Here is a 27,060-nt window from a genome sequence, read left to right as displayed (position 1 = left end):
GTTAGAGCAGTCACACTGTGGAATGCCTGACCACAAGAGGTAGTAATGTCCGACACTATGACAGCTTTTATAAAAGGGCTGGACGATTTCTTTGATAAACGCAACATTGCAGGTTATAATTAGATTAGTGACAAAATGCACAATTGGTGGAAAAAGGTCCAACTTGATGGACCTACAGTTGTGGCCAAAAGTATTGACACCCCTCCAATTTTGTCAGCTAATACTCAATTTCTTCCTGAAAATGATTGCAATCACAAATTCTTTGGTATTATTATCTTCATTTAATTTGTCTTAAATGAAAAAACACAAAGGAGAATGAAGCAAAGAGCAAAACATTGATCATTTCACACAAAACTCCAAAAATGGGCCAGACAAAAGTATTGGCACCCTCAGCCTAATACTTGGTTGCACAACCTTTAGCCAAAATAACTGCGACCAACTGCTTCCGGTAGCCATCAATGAGTTTCTTACAATGCTCTGCTGGAATTTTAGACCATTCTTCTTTGGCAAACTGCTCCAGGTCCCTGATATTAGAAGGGTGCCTTCTCCAAACTGCCATTTTTAGATCTCTCCACAGGTGTTCTATGGGATTCAGGTCTAGACTCATTGCTGGCCACCTTAGAAGTCTCCAGTGCTTTCTCTCAAACCATTTTCTAGTGCTTTTTGAAGTGTGTTTTGGGTCATTGTCCTGCTGGAAGACGCATGACCTCTGAGGGAGCCCAGCTTTCTCACACTGGGCCCTACATTATGTTGCAAAATTTGTTGGTAGTCTTCAGACTTCATAATGCCATGCACACGGTCAAGCACTCCAGTGCCAGAGGCAGCAAAGCAACCCCAAAACATCGGGGAACCTCCGCCATGTTTGACTGTAGGGACCGTGTTTTTTTCTTTGAATGCCTCTTTTTTTCTCCTGTAAACTCTATGTTGATGCCTTTGCCCAAAAAGCTCTACTTTTGTCTCATCTGACCAGACAACATTCTTCCAAAACGTTTTAGGCTTTCTCAGGTAAGTTTTAGCAAACTCCAGCCTGGCTTTTTTATGTCTCGGGGTAAGAAGTGGGGTCTTCCTGGGTCTCCTACCATACAGTCCCTTTTCATTCAGACGCCGACGGATAGTACGGGTTGACACTGTTGTACCCTCGGACTGCAGGGCAGCTTGACCTTGTTTGGATGTTAGTCGAGGTTCTTTATCCAACATCCGCACAATCTTGCGTTGAAATCTCTTGTCCATTTTTCTTTTCCGTCCAAATCTAGGGAGATTAGCCACAGTGCCTTGGGCTTTAAACTTCTTGATGACACTGCGCACGGTAGACACAGGAACATTCAGGTCTTTGGAGATGGACTTGTAGCCTTGAGATTGCTCATGCTTCCTCACAATTTGGTTTCTCAAGTCCTCAGACAGTGCTTTGGTCTTCTTTCTTTTCTCCATGCTCAATGTGGTACACACAAGGACACAGGACAGAGGTTGAGTCAACTTTAATCCATGTCAACTGGCTGCAAGTGTGATTTAGTTATTGCCAACACCTATTAGGTGCCACAGGTAAGTTACAGGTGCTGTTAATTACACAAATTAGAGAAGCATCACATGATTTTTTGAACAGTGCCAATACTTTTGTCCACCCTCTTTTTTATGTTTGGTGTGGAATTATATCCAATTTGGCTTTAGGACAATTCTTTTTGTGTTTTTTCATTTAAGACAAATTAAATAAAGATAATAATAACAAAGAATTTGTGTTTTTTCCATCATTTTCAGGAAGAAACTGAGTATTATCTGACAAAATTGCAGGGGTGTCAATACTTTTGGCCACAACTTTGGTCTTTAATCAACCTACGTAACCATGTAACATGTCTTACACTCGCATTCCCGCGCTTAGAGAGGGTCTGTTACCAGGTCAAAAGTGTCCAGTTTTTTATTTTATGCCCACCTCCCCTCTTAGTATTTCCCTTTTTTTTCTTTCTAATCCACGATACATTTTCAGGGATACACGCCTTTCTATTTAGCTCTACTTTTTAGGGTTTTTCCAAGGGACCGTGGCTCACAGGCTCCTCTGGGGCGTTACTTTAGACTGTTCTGCATTATAAGCACTGCCACATTCGTAAAGACCCTAAAAAGAAGCATTAATTTAAAAAGTCTATATCTGCAGATTTAAGAAAAAAAAAAAAAACTCTAGGGAGTAGTGGTAATAAAATAAGAGCAAAACCTGACCACTTTGATCAGGTCCTCTTTTAGGCTATGTGCCCACGTTGCAGAAATGCTGGTGAATTTTCCGCAGCATTTTCACAACTCCACGCAGTGGGTAAAATGCATGCGGAATTCGCATGCGTTTTCACGCTAAACACAAGTTTTGCAAGTGTTTTTAGCTTGCAGAATGCTAGAACTTTTCCAAGCGATTTGAAGCATCGCATGGAAAAGAGATTGACAGGTTGGTCACACTTATCAAGCATAGTGCTTGACAAGTGTGACCAACTTTTTACTATTGATGCTGCCTAATGCAAAAATAATGTTAAAAATAATAAAAAAAATAAAAAATAGGGATATACTTACCCTCTGTCGGCCCCCGGAGTTCTCCTGGCCCCCAGCGACGCAGCCATCAAGCTCCATTCCCAGGGATGCATTGCGAGAATCACCTCAGATGACGTAGCGGTCTCGCGACCGTGATGTCATCTGGGGTGATTCTCGCAATGCATCCCTGGGAACGGAAGATGCTGGCATCGCAGCGTGCAGAGCTGAGGACTCCAGGGGCAGACAGAAGGTGAGTATATCCCTAACATCTGCAAGGAGTTTGTATGTTCTCCCCGTGTTTGCATGGGTTTCCTCCGGGTTCTCCGGTTTCCTCCCACATTCCAAAGACATACTGATAGGGAATCTAGATTGTGAGCCCCATCGGGGACAGTGAAGATAATGTGTGCAAACTGTAAAGCACTGCGGAATATGTTAGGGCTATATAAAGATTATTATTAATTCTATTTTTACTGGAATATGGTACCCAGGGCATGGAGGACAGTCTCCTCTCCTCCGGACCCTGGGTGCCATCTGCACACGAAGCGCTCACTTTACACACGGTGGTCATAGCCACATGCGTAGAGTGAGCGTTTCAATGCAATCCTATGGCGGCGGAATCATCGTGATTTTGCAGAATTAATGGACATGCTGCGGATTTTACCACTATGCGATTCCGCAGCGGAAAAATCTGCAGCATGGGCACAGCAACTACGGAATCCCATAGGATTGCATGGGAATGCGTTTTTTAAGCGTTTCCGCTATGGGAAAAAACGCGGCTGAAACACTTAAAAAACGCAGCGTGGGCACACAGCCTTAAGGTCAAATTCACAAATCCATATGTCGCAGTCCGAGAACAGGAGAACAGACCACAAGGCACAGACTGGTTTCCTGCCTGAACTTGACAGACCCATACAGTATATGCTATTACCTAAGCTACTGTAATGCCCTGCACATGGGGTAAGCGACATAGCAAATCTTAAAGCTATACTACATTTCTAATTGGAGGTATTTGCTAATATTATTATTACACCTAATACATATTGGGATAGGAGCTTGGAGGTGAGAATACTCTTTTAAGCTGTTACTCTGTTCCTGTAAATGTATGAATAAATCGACAACTAAGGCTGGGTTCATACTGCGTTATGGCAGTCCATTAGACAGACTGCGTTACACCGTGGCATAACGCGGTGTATCGCAGTTTGTTAACGCTACCATTAACCCCCATTATCGGGCGCATCACCAACGAATGCCATAATCGGCATGCGCTAGCGATGTGCAGTCATTCAGTGACGGAGCCTCGGACGTGGGCTGCAGCGTCCGAGGGTCTGTCACCGCTAGTGCAGATGAAGCATCTGCACTAGCGGTATAACATAAAGTGATTGCGTTATGTTATAGCGTTAACGCAGCCCATCAATGCTATGCGTTGAACGGGCTGCTTTATCGCACTATGAATCTGGCCTTACTTGGGTCCCTCCATAGTGTGACAAGGTAAGCATTCATTGAACAGTGTCAGGCTACGTAGTGACACACCCCCTTGGCAATCATAATCCCAAGGAGTTTATTGATTCATGTACTTACAGAAAAGTAAGAGAGGGAATTAATAAAACTGTACATTTTCATGAATTCAAGTATTAAACATTCATGGAGTGATGATGGGGCCTCAAAGGTTGATGGATCCCAACAATCTAATATGTGTATAGGAATCCCACAACTGTACAGCAGATAATGGTGACAAAAGTTTATAGGGAGATCGGGAGAGGGAGGATACTGAAGGACATCGAAGCCGCAGCTTTAATATGTGTATTGCCAGTATTATTTGCTTTGGAAAAAGACCAGAGATCAATCAGAATTTCATTTTCAGGGTACTTTTCCTGCATTTAAACTCTACAATATAAGGTCCAATATTTCTATAGTGATCATAAGACCCAAGTGCTTTAAGACGAAGAAAAGAAAAATCACATGCTGTGTAGATTCAACTAATACAAGCTCGGCACAGGGCATTTTAAGTCTAATTTTTCATATTTTTTATAACATGGACAAGCAGATGGACATTACAGCAACACACATATTGATCATGAAAAACCACTACCAAGACTTGAATGATGAAACATTAGCTTCCATAAACGGCACCTTACACAAGTAATATCTGAAGACAGTTCATTTTAGTTCAAATTAGACTTTTTTCCCCATTGTCTGTACCTCAGTGCCCGTGAAACATTGATCTTGCCCTTAAATTAAATTTGAATTGACTCGCTAATGTGGATTGCAAAATGTACTCAATAGAATGCTTGTTCACGTTTTCTGAAATTGTGGTAAGGCCAAAGTATAAATAATCTAAATACTCAGACTTTAAAATATCAGTATAGATAACAACTCAATCAAAATCTTACAAATAAAAATATATATACACTTACACCGATCTTCCAAAACATTAAAAACACCTGCCTACTATTGTGTAGTGTAGGTACCCTTTGGGTTGAGAAAACAGCTCCATCTCATACAGCCATGGACTCTACAAGAACTGTGAAGATGTCCCTTGGAATAAGACACCAAGATGTTAGTAGTAGATTTTTAAAGTCCTGATATTTGATAGGTAAAGCCTAAAACTTGCATTCCCAGCATGTGTTTAATCAGATTGAGATATGGGATCCCTGAACTCTTTCTCATGCTTTTTTTTTAAACCATTATTGAATACCTTTTCCATCAAGAGGATGATTGGGTCCGCAAACATGTCAAACCAGATGCGCTAGGCTGTCCTTTCTTAGACCACGTTGTTAGGTACAAACTATAGAATTCAACCGGTGTGTAACTAGGACGCACGATAAGCCTATATTCTCCTTATGAAATCCTAGCTGTCGGAACAAATCAGTTACACCGCATGAGCTCCACAGGAGGTCTTCCTGTAGGACCTTGGATACTAGCTAGTGTGGCTGGACCACTTGCTGATCCAGGTATCGTGTTACAGCTACAGATGCTTTCAGAAGGATTACAAGCTGCCATTAAATCCCCCCATCCTTTATAGTAAATATCAAATATCGGGGAGAATATATACAAAAGACAATAATAACAAATATTAATAAACATTAATAAAGGTCACTACAATAATTCATACTAATCAGCAATAAAGTATTAGCTTTTAAAATCCATAGAGCTTTTGTTTAACAGCAGCTTTCTCCAATTGCCAACTTAGTCTTATTAACTCTATCTATCCTGAAAAAAAAACGGAAAGAATCCATACTACCCTGATGTATTTGTGTAAAGTATTTGGCAGTAGCAGAGTTTTAATTATGTCAGCAACATGTTCGGAAATGCAGGATTTTAGTTTCCATCTAATGTATAATAAATTGCAAACACTACAATTAATTGCATAAACCACAAATATCTAATGTTGCAATTTATGAAGGACATGATGAAAAATGAATAGCTGCACTCGACTGAGTGGATAAGAGAGAGAGACGTAATTTAAATAGAAGTGGTCTTGATTTTAAAAGGAAGTGTTTTTTTTATCTCAAGCCTGTTACAATTAAGACCGTCGAGTGGTCAAAACACGTCAACTCTTCCACTACATTGTTTTGAAATTTTTATATAAATAATAATGTAAATTTTTCATTCACCTATTTTTTCAACCACTTTTGTCTTTTTTTTTCTTCTCACATTTTTTTGCTGGAGCTAATGATTAGACAGTGGCTATGTAAATATACAAAACAATGGGTCTACAGGTGCATCTCACAAAATTAGAATATCATCAAAAAGTTAATTTATTTCAGTTCTTCAATACAAAAAGTGAAACTCATATATTAAATAGAGTCACTACAAACAGAGTGATCTATTTCAAGTGTTTATTTTAGTTAATGTTGATGATTATGGCTTACAGCCAATGAAAACCCAAAAGTCATTATCTCAGTAAATTAGAATACTTTATAACTCCAGCTTGAAAAATGATTTTAAAATCCGAAATGTTGGCCTACTGAAATGTATGTTCAGTAAATGCACTCAATACTTGGTTGGGGCTCCTTTTGCATCAATTACTGCATCAATGCGGTGTGGCATGAACAGTTTTGTTGCAAAATTGACTGATATTTGGATCTGGTTATGCTTAACTCCACTTTAACTACAGCCTTGTTCCAGTTGTCTAAAAATATAAAGTATAATGTTGCCTCCACCTTGCTTCACTTTGTGTATGGTGTTCTTTTGGTGATGTACACTGTTGGCTTTGTGCCAAACGTTTTTGAATTATGGCCAAAAAGCTAAACCTTGGTCTCATGAGTCTATAACGTTTTCCTACATGCTTTTGGCAGACTTAGGCTACTTTCACACTAGCGTTTTCTGGAGCTGCTGAGGGATGCGCACGGCCACCATGAAGCTCCGCCCACGGACGCACCACCTCCGGTCAGCTCCGTCTATGGGCGCATGACACTGCATGCGACCTGCGTACTCTATCTTTAGCATTGGGTACACAGGCTGTGTGCAGGCATGCATTTGCCGGCGCATGCGTCCTTTTGATGTTGCGCCGAGTGCACCAAAATGCAACACGGTGCATTTGACGCAGGTCAGCGCACCGTCAAAAGGGCGCATGCGCCGGCAAACGCATACCTGCGCACGACCTGAGTACCCAATGCTAAAGATATGGTATGCAGGTCGCAAGCAGCATCATGCGCCCATAGGCGGAGCTGACCGGAGGAGGTGCGGCCATGGGCATCCCTCCGCAGCTCCAGGAAACGCTAGTGTGAAAGTAGCCTTAATGTAGCTTTTGGCTGAATATACAGTATATACTCGTGTATAAGCCGAGTTTTTGCAGTCCCTTTTTTGGGCTGAACAAGACCCTCTCGGCTTATACACGAGTCATACACCTGAAAGCCAGCGAGGGAGGGGGAGCAGGAGACATGACACTCACCCTCCTGGCTCTGCATATCCGGCTCTGCTACATCTCAGTCCTGTGCGGTCACATGGTACAGCTCATTAAAGTCATGAATATGGACGTGTCTCCATTCTCATAGGGGTGGAGCCGCAAATTAATGACTTTAATGAGCGGTACCATGTGACTGCACAGGAAGAAAACAAGAAGGGAGATACAGACGCCGGGACTGAGATGTAGCAGAGCCGGATATGCAGAGCCAGAAGCCAGGAGGGTGAGTAGCACTGGGGGAGGGTGAGCCAGCCATGCCATAAGGATGCCATACGGAGAGGTGAGTATGTCATTTTTTTTTTAAATCGCAGCAGCAGCAACATTATTATATGGGGCATATATGGAGCAAGTTATGGGCCACCAATAACCTTTGTGCAGCATTATATGGGGCATATATTAACATGGAGCATGTTGCATTTCCCACCCTCGGCTTATACTCGAGTCAATAAGTTTTCACATTTTTTGTGGCAAAATTAGGGGGTCGGCTTATACCCGGGGAGGCTTATACACGAGTATATACGGTAGTTGGCTTGGATGTTTTTCTTTGTAAGAAAGTGCTTCCATCTTGCCATCCTACATCAGAGGCTAGAGTTATAAAAAATACAGGATATTATTGTTACATAACCAGTACTTGACAAAAATTCTAGCAGTAGGCCTGTTGGCAGCCTCTTGAACCAATTTTCTTCTTTGCTTTTCACCAATTATTAAGAGATATCCTGTTCTAGGTAATGTCTCTACACTGTGTTCCAAATTATTATGCAAATGATATTTTTCTCTGATTTTCCTAAATAGTCGGTACAAATGACAGTCAGTCTAATAAAAGTCATCACTGGTTAGAGTATACATAAAATTTTATTGAAGAAACCTCCCAATAATAACAGTATAATCTCCAAAATGAATAAAAACTCAAATTGCACTGTTCCAAATTATTAGGCACAGTAGAATTTCTAAACATTTGATATGTTTTAAAGAACAGAAAATGCTCATTTGTGGAATTTGCAGCATTAGGAGGTCACATTCACTGAACAAAAAGGATATTTTGGAGTTAAATAGCTTAACAGGCCAAGTTACATGTTAACATAGGAACCCTTCTTTGATATCACCTTCACAATTCTTGCATCCATTGAAATTGTGAGTTTTTGGAGAGTTTCTGCTTGTATTTCTTTGCATGAAGTCAGAATAGCCTCCCAGAGCTGCTGTTTTGATGTGAACTGCCTCCCACCCTCATAGATCTTTTGCTTGATGATACTCCAAAGGTTCTCTATAGGGTTGAGGTCAGGGGAAGATGGTGGCCAAACCAAGAGTTTATCTCCTTTTATGCCCAAAGCAGTCAATGACTCAGAGGTATTCTTTGCAGCATGAGATGGTGCATTGTCATGCATGAAGATGATTTTGCTCCTGAAGGCACATTTCTGCTTTTTATACCATGGAAGACAGCTGTCAGTCAGAAACTCTATATACAGTACCTTGCAGAGGTCATTTTCACACCTTCAGGAACCTTAAAGAGCCTTACCAGCTGTTTCCCCATGATTCCAGCCCAAAACATGACTCCTCCACCTCCTTGCTGACGTCGCAGCCTTGTTGGGACATAGTGGCCATCCCCCAACCATCCACTACTCCATCCATCTGGACCATCCAGGGTTGCTCGACACTCATCAGTAAACAAGACTGTTTGAAAATTAGTCTTCATGTATGTCTGGGGCCACTGCAACCATTTCTGCTTGTGAACACTGTTTAGGGGTGGCCGAATAGTAGATTTATGCACCACAGCAAGCCTTTGAAGGATCCTACATCATGAAGTTTGAGGGACTCCAGAGGCACCAGCAGCTTTAAATATCTGTTTGCTGGTTTGTAATGGCTTTTTAGCAGCCACTCTCTTAATCCAATGAACTTGCCTGGCAGAAACCTTCCTCATTCTGCCTTTATCAGCACAAACATGTCTGTGCTCAGAATCAACCACAAATCTCTTAACAGTACAATGATCACGTTTAAATTTTTGGGAAATATCTAATGTTTTCATCTCTTGACCAAGGCATTGCACTATTTGATGCTTTTCAGCAGCAGAGAGATCCTTTTTATTTCCTAAATTCCTTGAAACCTGTGCCCTGCTTAATAATGTGGAACATCATTCTTAAGTAGTTTTCCTTTAATTGAGCTCACCTGGTAAACTAACTATCACAGGCATTTGAGATTGATTTCAGTGATCCAAAGAGCCCTGATACACAATAGCATCTATGAGTTTATTTGAAAAACAAAAAATAACATCTTTATGACACTTAAATCCAATTTGCATAATAATTTGGAACACAGTGTAAATGTGATTGGCTAATTCTGAACACAACTACATCCCAAATTATAAGAAGGTTTTCACACTTATGCAACCACATTATTTTAGCTTTGCTATTCTTATTTTCCTATCAAACCTATGTCAGTTTCTCAATGGATTTGTACAGATTATGGTGACATTAAAGGTGGAAAGAGTTCTGAAATTAGTATTTTTTTTATATGACAAAAACATGCCATTTTAACAGGGGTGTGTAACCTTTTTTTTATCCACTGAATGCATATACACAGAGAGAGAGAGATCATCTATATACTGCACATATGTATGCTTTCAGTTCTCTGATTTGTAAAAATGGCAATCTACAGAACACTGTATATATATATATATATATATATATATATATATATATATATACACATATACATATATATATATATACACACACACACACATGTACGGTGTATACATATACTGAGAGGATAAAATGCCGTATTTTTAGAACTATAAGACACACCTAGGTTTTAGAGGAGGAAATTAGGAAAAAAATTGCAGCAAAGAATGTATTAAATTCTGTACGTAATATCCCCTATCTTAATAAATATGGTCCCCTCATCCCCATCCTGATACACATAGCGCCCTCATCCCTATCCTGGTATGCATGGCCCCCTTATCCCTATCCTGGAAGGGTCCGGCTGACACTGTGCGCAGTACTGAAGAGCAATGAATACTCCCTGCTCTCGGCGCACACAGTCCCGGCGTAGAGTGCAGTGAATATTCATTTCTCTTTAGCAGCGGGGACATTAGCCGCAGCAGCTAGCTCCTGCCTGTGTGACCCACTGCTCTGCCGATGTCGCCCCCCCACCTCCCCAACACAGCCAGAGCCGGTACATCCAGACTATGAGATGCACCCCCCATTTTCCTCCACATTTTTGGAGGAAAAAAGTGCATCTTATAGTCCAAAAAATACACACATCACCAATTTTCTACGTAAATATATTTCTAAAGGTGCTATTGACATGAAATTCTCACCAAATGTTGGTAACAACTCATCCAATCTACAGGCCAATAATAAAACCCTAGATGTCCATACATTATGAGTAATAATGAGAAATAACACAGGGAAAAAGTATTGAGCACGCTTACTGAATTTTAATTAATACTTCATACAAAAGCCTTTGCTGGAGATGACAGCTTCAAGATGCCTCCTGTATAGAGAAACTAGTCGCATGCATTGCTCAGGTGTGATTCTGGCCAATTCTTCCACACAAACACTCTTCAAATCTTGAAAGTTTCGTGGGCTCCTTCTATGAACTCTGAGCTTTAGCTCATTCCATACCGAGATACATTTACTTTGAAAAGTGGTGACGTGTTCAATACTTATTTCAGCATGTTTGTATATACTGTATGTAGTGTAGTGCAGTTTAGGACTTTTTCAAATCTGAGAATTATAAATATACATATGTATAGTATATATACATATAAGTAAATATGTGATTTTTTTTTTCAATTCTCTAATTTGAAAAAGTCCCAAACTGCACACTGTGCATCTCTGTTTCCTGTAAGGCTTAAAGGAAAAGTCAGCAAAGCAGAAAGCAAAATCAATAATATTTTTTGCTGACATGATAACACGTGCAGAGGAAAGAGACTTCAGCATGTCCCTAATGCACACATCTCAAATGCATTGCTTTACAAACTTAACTAGACTGCAAGCTTTCCTGCAAAAAGAATTCCCGACGGAAATGACAAAAAAAAACAAAAGTATAGACGGTGCAGATAGAAACTAGGGGGTCATATATGAACTTCACAATTTAGTAACATGATATTTATACATTTTCTGTAATAGAATGATACAATTTTGCAGTGCAATACCTCAATTTTAAGGGAAGTGACAATCTCATTTTCTAAAGGGCCTACAATAAATATATTTTTGCCAGGGTAACCCACTGCTGTACCCCGAGACTGACCAGCTATAATTTGCAAGAAAATCAGTGTCCTCAAAGTAAAAAAAACAAACAAATCAAGATGTATAGGGCGCACTTTGAAACTGCGGACAAGTAGGATTTTTAGTGAGAAACAATTACTCTTAGCTCCCTCCAGCTGAATGTTGGAGGTCACCAATGTGTGACTCCCCCTATAAACAAAGAATGCTGTAACACAGACCTGGGCAAAGTGCAACACGCGGGCCACATCCAGCCCTCTGGCTGTCTCAGTCCGGCCCGCGGACCGAGACTTCCGTGGGGCTGGAAACCAGAGGTCCACGGGCCGCACCGTGCCCACCCGCTCACTGTCTCCACCTGCTCGAGGCTGACTGCATTGGTGGAGGAGGCGCGTCATTTCATCGCATCAGCTGTGTACTGCGGAGAGTCAGCGCACCGGAGACAGCAACAGAAGCAGAGCGCCGGGGAACAGGACCGAGGTGAGTAAGTATGTGGTGTTCTTTTTTTTCATATGTATAGGATGTTTGGGTGCGCATGGGGAGGCAATGGGGGTGTCATTCAGCACATGGAGAGGCTGTGAGGGCGACATTCTGCACATGGAGAGGCTGTGGGGGCGACATGCAGCACACGGGGAAGCTGTGGGGGTGACATGCAGCACACGGGGAGGCTGTGGGGGCGACATGCAGCACATGGAGAGGCTGTGGGGGGCGACATGCTGCACATGGAGAGGCTGTGGGGGCAACATGCTGCACATGGGGAGGCTGTGGGGGTGACATGCAGCACATGGAGAGGCTGTGGGGGCGACATGCTGCACATGGAGAGGCTGTGGGGGGCGACATGCTGCACATGGAGAGGCTGTGAGGGCGACATGCTGCACATGGAGAAGCTGTGGGGGTGACATGCAGCACACGGGGAAGCTGTGGGGGTGACATGCAGCACATGGAGAGGCTGTGGGGGGCGACATGCTGCACATGGAGAGGCTGTGGGGGTGACATGCAGCACACAGGGAAGCTGTGGGGGTGACATCCTGCACATGGAGAGGCTGTGGGGGCGACATGCAGCACACGGGGAGGCTGTGGGGGCGACATGCTGCACATGGAGAGGCTGTGGGGGGCGACATGCAGCACACGGGGAGGCTGTGGGGGCGACATGCAGCACATGGAGAGGCTGTGGGGGCGACATGCAGCACACGGGGAGGCTGTGGGGGCGACATCCTGCACATGGAGAGGCTGTGGGGGCGACATGCAGCACACGGGGAGGCTGTGGGGGCGACATGCAGCACATGGAGAGGCTGTGGGGGGCGACATGCTGCACATGGAGAGGCTGTGGGGGCAACATGCTGCACATGGGGAGGCTGTGGGGGTGACATGCAGCACACAGGGAAGCTGTGGGGGTGACATGCAGCACATGGAGAGGCTGTGGGGGCGACATGTAGCACATGGAGAGGCTGTGGGGGGCGACATGCTGCACATGGAGAGGCTGTGAGGGCGACATGCTGCACATGGAGAAGCTGTGGGGGTGACATGCAGCACACGGGGAAGCTGTGGGGGTGACATGCAGCACATGGAGAGGCTGTGGGGGGCGACATGCTGCACATGGAGAGGCTATGGGGGCGACATGCTACACATGGGGAGGCTGTGGGGGTGACATGCAGCACACAGGGAAGCTGTGGGGGTGACATCCTGCACATGGAGAGGCTGTGGGGGCGACATGCAGCACACGGGGAGGCTGTGGGGGCGACATGCTGCACATGGAGAGGCTGTGGGGGCGACATGCAGCACATGGGGAGGCTGTGGGGGTGACATGCAGCACATGGAGAGGCTGTGGGGGCGACATGCTGCACATGGAGAGGCTGTGGGGGGCGACATGCAGCACACAGGGAAGCTGTGGGGGTGACATGCAGCACATGGAGGCTGTGGGGGCGACATGCAGCACACGGGGAAGCTGTGGGGGTGACATGCAGCACACGGGGAGGCTGTGGGGGTGACATGCAGCACATGGAGAGGCTGTGGGGGGGCGACATGCTGCACATGGAGAGGCTGTGGGGGTGACATGCTGCACATGGGGAGGCTGTGGGGGGGACATTCAGCACACCGGGAAGCTGTGGGGGTGACATGCAGCACATGAAGAGGCTGTGGGGGCGACATGCAGCACATGGGGAGGCTGTGGGGGTGACATGCAGCACATGGGGAGGCTGTGGGGGCGACATGCAGCACATGGGGAGGCTATGGGGGCGACATACAGCACATGGGGAGGCTGTTGGGGCGACATGCAATGTGTGAGGGAGGCTGTGCGACTCTTGGCAGGGAGACTCAGACCGATTTTCCATACATTTAGTGTGACAACGGCCATATAGTGTACATCTGCAAACTCCTAACAGGTTTTACTAAATAGCTTCATCAAAAATTTAGAGGAACCAATTCTGTTTTTTTTTATTTATTTATTGTGCAGGCGGCAGCTGAGGAATACTCTCATCAGCTGCCGCCTGCTCTCACTGTTATTAGCAGTAGCAGATGTAGGCTCATGGGAGTAGTAGTCCCATCAGCCGCCGCCTGCTTTCAATGCTATCAGTTGAGTATAACTCTCAACATTCTCCCCTGCTAGCGCTGATCTCAGGGCAAGCAGGGAAGAATGATGAGATCGGTCTTCAGCACCCAGCGCCGGGAAACAGCGATAACTGTACCGCTGCTTCCCAGGCTCCGATACGTGTCACACGGATGACATCCCTGTGTGTCATATGTCCGCACATGTGTGGGAAGTTTTGCGGCCCGTGCTGCTGCTGTTAAAGGTATGTTAGAGAAATGATGATACCCAGATGTCAAATTATTCATACCATATATTTCTAGGCGGAATAACAGAGGAACAACACAATGTAAGACAAGGTTCTGCAGAATTATTATGTTTTTTGTGGAATAAAACTATTTACTAAGAAGACCTATCAAAGGAGTTTACAGTTCGATAAAAACAAACAAGAAAAAAGCCATAATTGTTATTTTGCAGGGTATGTTTTCAAAGTCAATGTCTATCATTGAACAACATTTAGATTTTACTTGGCCACTTTGTTTTTCTGCTACAGTACAACACATCTGTGTATAGACATAGGCCTCGATTCATCATTGTTGTTTCTCCAAGTCTTCTGCAGTAACTTGTTCCCCTTTAGTGGCTTTAGTGGCTTATTCTCTAGTTTTCCAAAACTTTTAAAAAATTTTTTCTTTTTTAAGTCTATTTTGATTTGTCCCTGACAACTTTGATTATGCAGATGTCTATATAAACAGATTCATGAAATGAGATAGTTTTCAAATGTCACAATTTTTTAGGGACAAATCTCACTCCAGTTCCTGCTATTGATAGAGTTTCAGGTGGATTTTTCAATTTGACAAAGATGCAACTTTTTAAAGGATTTTTTTTTTTAAGCTAAAAAGTTGCAAAAAAAGGTTAAAGACAAAAATAAAGAGCATTCTTTATCTTCTGTCAAATTCTTAAACTGCTTGACTTCGGCCAAGACAAAAAAAGTCAATTAAATAAATTGCAAATCATTAAAGGGGTTGTCCAGTCTTAAAGAGGTTGTCCACTACTTTAACATTGATAGGTCATCAATGTGTGATCGGAGGGAATGCAACACCCGGTACCCCCACCCATCAGCTGTTCTCGGTTCCAGTGGCGACTGGAAGTGCCCAATTATGGAGCTGATCCATCTACTCATAATGGCTGCAGCCAAATACTGCATTGAATCAATAGGGGGCGGATGTTCTGTAACTGAGCATCGAGAACAGCTGATTGGCGGGGAAGCACATTATAACCTATCCTAAGGTTAGGTCATCAATGTTAAAGTAGTGGCCAACCTCTTTAAGCTACAAGTCAGCAGTCACTGTATGTGACTGCAGACTTGTGAATCCTCCCATTGCGTGCACTGTGCACTGCAAGGATTCTCCACTGCAGGCACCCGGTACAGGCAGTCATGTTACCACAAGCATGTTATATGCATATTCCTGGCCACAATCTGAATAGGTGGCCGTGGCCTAGCTCACATGATCACTTGCTCCTGGCGTCAGCTCCGGAGAATCCCCACAGCACGCAGTGTGTGTGATGTGAGTCTGCAGTCTCACAGAGTGCCTGCAGAGACCGGACGACCCCTTTAAGTATAGACTTGAAGGACAACACACTGGCTAACTGCAGCCACCACTTGAGGGAGCATTGACACTTGCGACATAATGACAGACACTGAGCTTGGACTATTTTCAATATATATTTTGAAGGTGAAATTAGGGTCAGTTGTTTTCAATCAATGGGATGCCAATCGGGTGTGAGTGGGAGACCTGTTTTATTTAAATAACAGGGATCCATCAAAAGAGTTGACAAACTTTCAATCATCACTGTAACACAAGTAGTAGTATCTAATCGATTCCTACCTCCTTGAGAGACAGGCAACAAGTCCAAATACATGGTCAAAGTTATGAAAAAACCTTCAGTGAAATAAACAAGAAATTGTGTTACTATTAAAGGGATTGTCCACTAGTTGGAAACCCCTTCTGAACCCCTATGTTTTCCCAAAGTAAAATCACAACACCTATTCTCACCTCAGGTGCCAGCGTCATTCCAGTGGTGTCGGCATTTGCTCTCCCAGGGCTCACTTGACATTGTTACGTAAGGAGATCCCTGTGGCCAATCAGCGGCCACTTCATTCTCCCTTCCATTGGACATAATTGACATCCAGAGGAACTGACAGCTGTGACAGCTTTCTCATTTCCTCCGAATGCTTTATTTGTCCAAAGGAAGGTGAAGTGGTCACTAATTGGCCGCAGGGATTGTGTGATACCATAATATCCCGGGAGAGCCAATGACGGCATCGAAGGTGAGTATAGGTGTTATTATTTTACTTCAGGAAAACATAGTGATTGATAAGGGGTTGTCCGAGAAGTGGACAACCCCTTGTAGGTGTTCACAGCTCCACGACATAAACGGATACACAATCTACACAATCTAAAGGCTCCCACCAATATCTAATATGTATGGGGACATCACTAATCTTCCACTGAGAAGTGATGAAGCATTTGGCATTTTGAATTTTAATACCAGTACTTTTGTTGTTATAGGGAGATAAACTGCTGCCAGACATTTCTCCAGTTTTCCCCATGGATGCTTGTAAAAATCCAGCATGCACATTAGTGAAGAGCGAGTATACTCGTTGCTCGGGTCTCCTCCGAGTATTTGGATGTGCTCGGAGATTTCGTTTGTGTTGACGCAGCTGCATGATTTAAGGCTGCTAGACAGCCTGAATACATGTTAGGAATGCCTGTTTGTTAGGAAATCCCCAGAATTGCAATATATCTATTAAAATCAGATACCATACTGTAGACCCGTATAACATCCAATGTTTTATTTGGCACACCCATATACTTGAGTGTGTGAGTTTAATCTGATTTAAGGAAGAAACTAGTGCATGCTGTCATTTTTTTTTTACATGAAGATTCGGTCAATGAAAAAAGATCACTCATCTGCACTGCCCCGTTGAATAATATTAGTCTGTGAGCTGTCTGTTTTATTTCACAGCACTTGGACTGAAAATATGGAAGGAAGAGTGCCAATTAGAATAAATGTTACTCTAGAAGAGACACTCGATTTGTAACCACCGTTCCCTCTGACCAAGAGAAGAATCTGAGTAGTGGCCCTCCTTATTAAGTCAGAATTTCATGAAATGGTACATGAAAACAGATTGAACAAACTGGAAAATCCTTTAATGAAGCCCTCCCATAAATATTTGACTATTACACGCACCGGACCATAAGACGCACCTAAAATTTTCAGGAGGAAAATTGAGGTAAAAAATGTAATGAGTCAAAAGGGGGCCCGTCATATAGTCCGAATTCAGCTTACAGGCGGGGAACAGCGGTGGTGGTGGAGCGGGGTCACAGGAGGTGTCAGGAGGTACGACGTTGTGATGCTGCAAGTCCCATCCCAGGCTGGTAGCAGGGGAGGTTTGGCGGTGCTGGGTGGTTCAGGGGCTCCACCAATGTTTTGTGAAAAGCCCGGAACCCCTGCACTTCCATGGTTTCATTGCGATGGACTCCAGGAAAATGGCAGGCGAAGACGGCGCATGCACAGATGTCGATCTCGGGAGCAGAGATCTCGGTGCCGAGGTCTCAATCTGCACATACACCACCTCCGGCGGCCACTCTCTTGGAATTCACCGCATTGAAACCATGGAAAAGTCGTCGGAGCCCTCCACTGCCAAACACACCCTCTTACCAGCCTGGGACTCGCAGTATCACCCCACAGCGTCGCATCTCCAAACATCCCCTCCTCACAGTCCAGGGTCCGCATTTACAGAACATACTGCATTGTACTACTGTACCAATTTATTATATATTTTAGGAGTCGGAAACAGTCCATTTTATACAGACTTCAACTCCGACTCCCAACTTTACCAAAATGCACACAGACTCCAACTCCATAGCACTGATTTCCTTTGAGTGTATGGGAGCAACACAAAAAAAACAAAGAAAAAAAAAACACAAATTGGACATAATATCACACAAAGACCCAAAAATGGGCCAGATAAAAATTGTTGCCACCCTAAGTATTTGGTTGCACACCCTTTGGAATAAATAACTACAATAAATTGCTTTCTATGGCCATCAACAAGCTTCTTACACCTCTCAACTGGAATTTTGGAAAACTCTTCTTTTGCAAACTGCTCCAGGTATCTCATATTTGAAGGGTGCCATAGCCCAACAGCAGTTTTAAGAGCTCTCCACAGGTGTTCAATGGGATTTAGATCCAGACTCATTGCTGACAGCTTCAGAACTCTCCAATGCTTTGTTTCCATGCATTTCTTGGTGCTTCTCGAAGCATGTTTGGGGTCATTGTCCTGCTGGAAGACCCATGACATACAGTAGGATGTAAACCCAGTTTACTGACACCGGGCACTACATTGCTCCACAAAATCCTGTGGCAATCTTCATATTTCATGATGCCTTGCACACAATCAAGGCACCCAGTGCCAGAGGCAGCAAAACAACCCCAAAACATCTTTGAACTTCCACCATATTTGACTGTCGGTGCTGTGTTCTATTTGTTCTTTTCTTTGTAGACTTCATTCTGTTTTCGGTAAACAGTAGAATATAGTAGTAGCTGTTTTATGTCCCTGTGTTAGAAGTGGGGTCCTCCTTGATCTCCTGCTATAGCTATCCATTTCATTTAAATGTATACTCATAGTTCCTGCTGACACTGGTGCACCCTGAGCCTGCAGGAGAGCTTGAATTTCTTTGGAACGTGATTGGGGCTGCTTATCCACCATGCAGACTATCCTGGGTTGCAACTTTTTATCAATTTTTCTCTGCCATCCACATGAAGGAAAATTAGCTACAGTGGATTGTAAACTTCTTGATTGTTGTGGACCGTGGACAAAGCAACATAAAGATCTCTGGAGATGGACTTGTAACATTGAGATTGTTTAGTTATTGTTCTCAAGTCTTCAGACAGTTTTCCTCTCTTCTTTTTGTTCTCCATGATTAGTGTGGCACACACAGACACACATTGAAAAGACTGAGTCAACTTTTCCCCTTTTTATCTGGTTTCAGGTGGGATTTTTATATTGCCCACACCTGTTACTTGACACAGGTGAATTTAAATGACCATCACATGCTTGAAACAAAGTTGTTTCGCCACAGCTTTGTAAAGGTGCCAACAATTTTGTTCTCTCCATTTTGGGGGTTGTGTGTGAAGTTACGGTATGTCCAATATGCCCATTTTCTCTGGGGTTTTTTGTGTTGTTCCAAAACACACAAAAAAATTAAACATGTGTGAAACAAAACATTTGTAATTGCAATAATTTTCAGAGAGAAATACTTCATTTTCTGGAATAATTTTAAGGGTGCCAACACTTTCGGCCATGACTGTATACTATAAAGACCTGCTAAAACCTGACATACAAAGTAGACAGCAGTCAAGAGCTTATTGAGCTGACATATACTGTTCCATTGCTGACTCCCTGCCGTGCTGTACTCAGCTATCTTCTTCAGAGCCCCATTTGCAGTATCGCTATGGGGTCTAGCTGTGGGAGCCAGCGATTAGCAAAGGTCTGTTTACACGGACTGACTGGCGGCACAATAAACTCTTACTGATCAGTGGTCATTTGAATGCCTGTTTACACAGGAAGGTCAAAGCAAACAATGTGAACTGAGTGATCATTACAAGATCTCTCAGTGGGCATAGGCTACCATTGCTCTCGGAAATGTGAGTCTTGTGTACAAAGGATGCTACACTGCCAAGAACAAGGATCTTTTACGCTACGTAAAAGACCATTTCACCCTATGAACGTGTGTTTTGCTCGTTCATCGGGTGATTTACATCCTGTTTACACAGGAAGATAATTGTGAAACAAGCATTCTTAACAATGCTCCTTCACAAATACCTTGCATTGCAAATGCCCTTAAGTTATCATCATCCTGTGGATACGGGATGGAATCTGTCCCCACATTTGACCTATCTAAACTATTAATATTGGCATACACTTTATGGAATATTGAAAAAAGTCCCACCTGTATGCCTCCTATCAGATATCTTGTTGTTCAGAAATCATTTTTTATCACTATTTATAAATGAGCTCCTCCAGGCTATGAGGAGGGCGCTGCTTGGAAGATAATTCTGCCCCCAGAGCTTATTTTACATGAAGGGAGAGATACCAGTGTGAGACAAGTAACTAACACAGAACAGGAGAAATTAAATTTGTCTTCTTGCAAGCACATTTTTTCCTTCTCTCTGAGCTATCTCTGCTGTATTGCAACAATACTGCAACCCTGTCTCACTGTGAGATGGAAGCTGGACTGAGAGGAACCTGCAGATGTGTCAGGTATAATCACACACTCTGCAGTGAGATCAGGAGAGCAGAGAGCGGCCATCCCATATCACATTGGTATCTCACCTTCATGTAAAATAATCTCTGGAGGCAGAGTTATCTTCCAGGCACCATGCTCCCCATAGCCTGGAAGAAATAATGTATAAAAAGTGATAAAAGACGATTTATAAACAAGGCATCTGATATGAGAAATACAGGTATCACTCTTTAAATAGGTCAAATGTGGTGGCAGATTCCCTTTAGGCTGTGTGCCCACATAGCGATTTTTAAGCGTTTCCGCGGCGTTTTCTTAACTCGCGATTCTGCCGCGGAAACGCTTAAAATAAGCGTTCCATGCATTTGTAATAGAAAACGCACATGTTGTGCCAATGGTGCGTTTTTTACCGCTGCGGAATCGCTTAGCGGTAAAAAACGCAGCATGTTCATTAATTTTGCGGAATCGCCTGCGATTCCGCATACCATCAATTATATGAGCAAAAACGCATGTCAAAACGCTTGACAATCGCGTCAAAAATGCGTGGCAAAAAGCGCATGCGATTTCCCTGGCAAGGGAATGCATTTCTGCTCAGGAAAAAAAACGCTTGAAAATCGCTACGTGGGCACATAGCCTTAAAGTCTGCAGTCCACGCACACAATTATATAATGACTATACAATGACTCTTAATATACCGTAGCTAATGATCCTTCCGTTCACATCATCAGCTGAAAAAAACGGAGATAAATATAAAAAACTAAAATATGGCAGGCACCATATACAGAGGTTATAACTGTGGCTGGCTCAGTCAGTTCCACATTAGGAAAATCAGTCATCAATCATTGTATTTCCAATAAAACAAAACGTGTTATATATTTATTATATATTATAATTATAATATTTATTATTATAATTATTATAGTGATACGCATGATTCATCTCATTGTGTTAGCTCCAGTTCTTCCTAGATATAGTAACGCATTAGATCAGGAAAGGTTACATCATCAATACAGGAATCAAAGAGCAGCAGGCATTAATAAATCAGCACTTAAAGAAGTATCCTTATTTTAAGAAGACATGGCATATTGCTAGGATGCTAGGATATAGCTACTGAATGATCAGTGGGGTTTATCAGGCTTATTTTCGTGCACTGGGGACCTGTTTTTCAGTTCTCTACCCAGCAAGTCGAAGGGTGCCCATCCATATGCCATTCCTTTTAAAAAGAACCTGTCAGCAGGATTTCGCATAGTAAACTACAGACAGTGTCAGGTCAGTGCCGTTATACTGATTAACATGATACCTTGGTTGATGAAATCCGCTTTGTGGTTGTTATATAATCTGTATTTGCAGTTTTCAGTTAAAGGGAACCTGTCACCAGGTTAGGACAATATGAGATGCGGCCACTGCCTTTCAGGGTTAATATACAGCTTTCCATAATGCTGTATACTGTATATGCCCCCAACCCGACCAGGAAGAACTGAAAAATAACTTTTATTATACTCACCTGTGGGGCGATCCGGTCCGAGGGGTGTCGCTCTTCTTGGTCCGGTGCCTCCCATCTTCTTGTGATGCCGTTCTTCTGCTTGCTTCATGTGTATGACGCATCCCTGCATCATCCACACAGTCTGCTCGGCATCGCACTCATGTGCAGGTGTACTTATCTGCCCTGTTGAGGGCAGATCAAAGTACTGCAGTGCGCATGCGCCGGTAAAGGTCAGAAAGGCCCAGCGCCTGCGCACTGCAGAACTTTGTTCTGCCCTAAACAGGGCAGATAAGTACGCCAGCGCAGGAACGTGATGCCAAGCAGACTGTGTGGATGATGCAGAGACGAGTCATCCACACGAACCAAAAAGGAAGACAGCAATTGTAAGAAGATGGGAGGGGCCAGACCAAGAAGAGCGACACCCCCCTCAGGACCGCCCCGCAGGTGAGTATAATAAAAGTTACTTTTCTTCTGTTACAGGTCGGGTTGGGGGCAGATATACAGCATTTTAGAATACAGTAAGCCTTGAAAGGCGGTGGCCATATCTTATATCGGCCAAACCTGGTGACAGGTTCCCTTTAATGATATTCGTGTGCTTCGGAGCAGCCTGTGGAATGCATCCTTATGGCCGTATGACAGGTCATTGAACCTTCAGTGACCTGCCTCCTATTTTAAATAATGGATATAATATTGTGAGGTTAAAAAAAAATTACATTCAGCAAAATGGTGCCAGCGGTGGCGCCTGCGTAGTAGCATGCATCACATAATGCATATAATATTGTCGGGTAAAAAAATCTATATATTTAACTTCGCCATTTTGCTGCTGACACTTTTTTCCTGCAGCAAAATGGCGCTGATGCTACCGCGCCGCCGGCGCCCTTTTGCTGAAGTTAAATATATTTTATTTTTACCTTACAATATTATATGCATTATCCAATACATGCTACTGCGCAGGGGCCGTGGCCAGCGCCATTTTTCTGAATAAACTTTCTTTTTTCTAACCCCACAATATTATATGAATTATCCAATGCATGCTACTGCGCAAGGGCCGCGGTCAGCACCATTTTGCTGAATTAACTTTTTTTTTCTTGCTCCACAATATTATATGCATTATGTAAAATAGGGGCAGATATCTGAAGGATCAGTGACCTGTCATAGGCCCATACAGATGAATATGTAAGCAGAGCACCACATGAAGACCCCTCTCACAGGCCGCCGCCCCAAGACACGAGAATCTCATTAACTGAAAACTGCAAATAAAGATTAAACAACAACCAAAAGACGGATTTCATCACCCAGGTATCATATTAGGCCTGTTTCACACTTCAATTTTTTGATGTCAGTCAAAATCTGCCAGTTTTAGAAAAAAACGGATCCGCCCCTTTTTTGTCGGATCCGTTTTTTTCTCCCTTAGACTTGCATTAGTGGCGGATTTTGACTGACGGTCGTCCATTGCATCCGTTTTTGGACGGATCCGTTTGAATTGTAGCGGACTCTGGGCGGAGCAGACGGACTATGAAACTTTTTTGTAGCGACGGTCCGCTTTTTGCAAGTGCGCATGCCCGGAAGTTTTTTCAGAGCAGCATTTTAAACTTGAATATCGTTCTGGGTGTGGCATAAAACTTCTCTCTCCTCTCTCTCCTCTTTTCCAGACCGTGGTTCCTTTAAATTTCCTGCCCTTTGCAACTTCGGCGGATCCGTCCAAAAAACGGTCCGTTGACATCCGTTTGCTCCAAAACGGATCCGTTTTTTTCATCTTTGGCGGATTTCAACTGATCACAAAAAACTGAAGTGTGAAAAAGGCCTAAATCAGTATTACAGCGCCAACCTGAAAGGTCTGTAGGTTACTGTGCACAATCTGGCTAACAGGTTCGCTTTAAGATTGGAAAACAGGTCATAACATAACAGTTTTATCTTATAGCAGTTTCCAGAGCCGGTTCAATAATTCACAAGTCATGATATCTAGAGGGACTTGGGGCTTTTGCCTCTTTCTCCCCTTCTTTCAAGAGCATAACCGTATGAGAGCCCAGGGCCGCCATCAGGGCATTACTGCCCTTACTGCTGTATGGGGCCCGGTGTGCAGCCATATAGAGAGGGACTTGCAGGTCCAGGGCTCTGCTCTTGAGCTTTCTCAGAGCTGTGCATGGCCATCTAATCTTGACGGCTGTGCAGTTCCTGCTCCCTCCATGTTCGCTGTACTTCCGGTCAGGTGACGGGGCATACGTGCTGAAATGTACCGGACGCTAGAAGCAGAGATGCGCCTGCTGGGGACGCCTGTGAGGTATGAAAAACATTTTTGTTTTCTTTATAAAATGAACTAAATAGTTGAGGGGTGGAGGAGGGGGACTGCACATGATGAAGTGGGGGGTGAGAGTGACTGCACATGAAATGGGGGGGTGATGGTGACTGCACATAATGAAGTGGAGGGTGGGGGACTGCACATGATGAAGTGGGGGAGGGGGACTGCACAGTGGGGAGAAAGGAGGACTCCACATGATGAAGTGAGGGGGACTGCACATGATGAAGTGTATGTGAAGGGGAGGAAGACTGCACATGAGGAAGTATGTCTGAGGGGGGGACTACACATGCTGAAGTGGAGGAGGGGGACTGCACATGATAAAGTGTGTCTGAAGGGGGGGACTGCACATGATGGAGTGGGCCTGCAAATGATGAAGTGGGGAGACAGCACATGATGAAGTTGGGGGGTAGGGGGACTGCACATAATGAAGTATGTCTGAGGGGGGACTGCACATGAAGTGGGGGGAGGGGACTGCATATGATGAAGAGTGTGTGGGGGGAGGGAGACTGCACATGAGGAAGTGTGTATGAGGAGGAACTGCACATGGTGAAGTGGGTGGAAGGGGGACTGCATATGATGAAGTATGTGTGGGAGGAGGGGGAGTGGGGGGAGGAGGGGACTGCACATGATAAAGTGTGTCTAAGGGGGGAATGCACATGATGGAGTGGGCCTGCAAATGATGAAGTGGAGGAGGGGGACTGCACATTATGAAGTGAGTCAGGGGGAAACTGCACATGATGAAGTGGGGGACGGGGACTGCACATGATGAAGTATGTCTGAGGGGGGCTGCACATGTTGAAGTGGGGGGAGTGGGCCTGCAAATGATGAAGTGGGGGGAGGGGGACTACATGATGAAGTGGGGGAATGGGACTGCACATGATGAAGTGTGTCTGAAGGGGGACTGCAAATGATGAAGTGAGTGGGTTATAGGGGGCTGCAAATGATGAAGTAAGGGGGACTGCAGATGAAGTGAGGTTGGATGAGGGACTGGAAATGATGAAGTGAGGGTGGATAAGAGACTGCAAATGAAGTGGGGGTGGAGATGGGGGACTGCAAATGATGAAGTGAGGGGGATTGCAAATGATAAACTGAGTGTGTGGGATGGGGGACAACAATTGAATTGTAGGTGGGGTGAGGAGAGAAAATGATGACCTGGGGGATGAGCAAATAATGATGATTTTTGAGGGTGGGGGAGTAAATGATGTATTGAATGTGGGGGAGAGCAGTTGATAATGAATAGAGGGTGGGAGAGAAAGACATGACAATGAATTGGAGTGGAAGGGGCATGTAACTCAATCAGGGTTAGGGTTAGAGTGGGAGGTACATAGTGGGGGTCGTTGAGGATGCAGTGACTGGTAATAAATTGGGGGGAAAGAGTACAGGTGCTAGTTAATTTATATAATAGGTGAGGAAAGTGGCCATGTATAGTTAGTAGGGGCACAGTGGTGGATTATAATTTATATTTGGAAAGGTGGGTTCCAAAATAACCAATTATATATTAATAGTGGGTGAACGTCTGTATTCAGATGTGTAGTGTAGAAGAAAGGGAAAAAGTGGGGAATGTGCTCTGGAAGCAGTGCTCTAGGTTACTATGTGTTATTTTAGGCAGAGACGAGTCCTTGCTGGAAGAAGTGATGGTGGTCTGCGCTGCATAGAAAAGAAAAGTAAAGATGAAGGACTTCAGCTAGAGACGTCACTGGTGAGACAATGTGTTACCTGTACACTGACACTATACACTATATACTATATACAGAACTTTTGTGTTTAATGTCACTAGTGATCCCTGTATTACGTGTACACTGACACTATATACAGATCTGTGTATAAAGTCAAAGGCGATCACTGTATTATCTGTACACTGAGACTATATACAGAGCTCCTGCGTATAATGTCACTGGTAATCACTGTATTACCTGTAAACTGATCACTGCATTACCTGTACACTGACACTATATACAGAACTCCTGTGTATAATGTCACCAGTGATCACTACTGTATTACCTGTACACTGACACTATATACAGAACTCCTGTGTATAATGTCACCAGTGATCACTACTGTATTACCTGTACACTGACACTATATACAGAGCTCCTGTGCATAATGTCACTAGTGATCACTGTACTACCTTTACAATGACACTATATACAGAGCTCCTGTGTATAATGCCAATAGTGATCAATGTATTACCTGTACACTGACATTATATACAGATCTGTATATAATATATTGTATGTATATTTTTTGTATGTGGTATTATTTGGTCACTATGTGGTGGTGATATGTGATCTGGTCATGGTGTGGCTGTATTTCTCCCTCGTATGTGGTAGTATTCAGTCAGTATGTGGTGGTAATATGTGGTCTGGTCATGGCATGACAGTATTTGTTCCTTGTATGTGGTATTAATGGTTATTTAAAGAAATATATCTAACTCACTCCCTTAAAGAAAAATACATAAAAATATACCTAAAAAGAGTATTGGATATTTTAGGAAATATTTAATAGGTTAATGGGAGAACAATGGTGGCGGCGACAAGGGCCTTCAGTAGATTTCGTCACAGATGGGTGTCGCACACGTGCAAAGGAAACATTTAAATGTCACCGCCAGGGTATCTAAATGGTTAAAAAGCAGCGACTTGAGTTAGCTTTTAAACCTGCGGATCCGGTTCCGGCTGTATATATACATGCTCCAACACCCACTGGGTATGAAGCACGTTCTATACACCAACACCAAAAATCCGGAATATCCGTCTAGCATCCGATCTGTATGGAAATATTGGTATTATTAATCTAGGAAACTGTATTTGATCGTGTACAT

At 43.6% G+C, this 27,060-nt stretch overlaps 1 protein-coding gene across 1 annotated transcript in view; it reads right to left on the bottom strand.

Moving 5' to 3' along the window:
• SCN8A (sodium voltage-gated channel alpha subunit 8) overlaps window positions 1-27,060 on the bottom strand; it is a 276,775-nt gene that overhangs the window by 150,834 nt on the left and 98,881 nt on the right. The window lies entirely within an intron of this gene.

Source organism: Dendrobates tinctorius, unplaced genomic scaffold (assembly GCF_039654945.1).
Source record: "Dendrobates tinctorius isolate UK_male_01 unplaced genomic scaffold, ASM3965494v1 ptg000051l, whole genome shotgun sequence".
In the NCBI taxonomy this organism is placed as follows: domain Eukaryota; kingdom Metazoa; phylum Chordata; class Amphibia; order Anura; family Dendrobatidae; genus Dendrobates; species Dendrobates tinctorius.
This window is presented reverse-complemented; position numbering and strand designations above follow the sequence as displayed.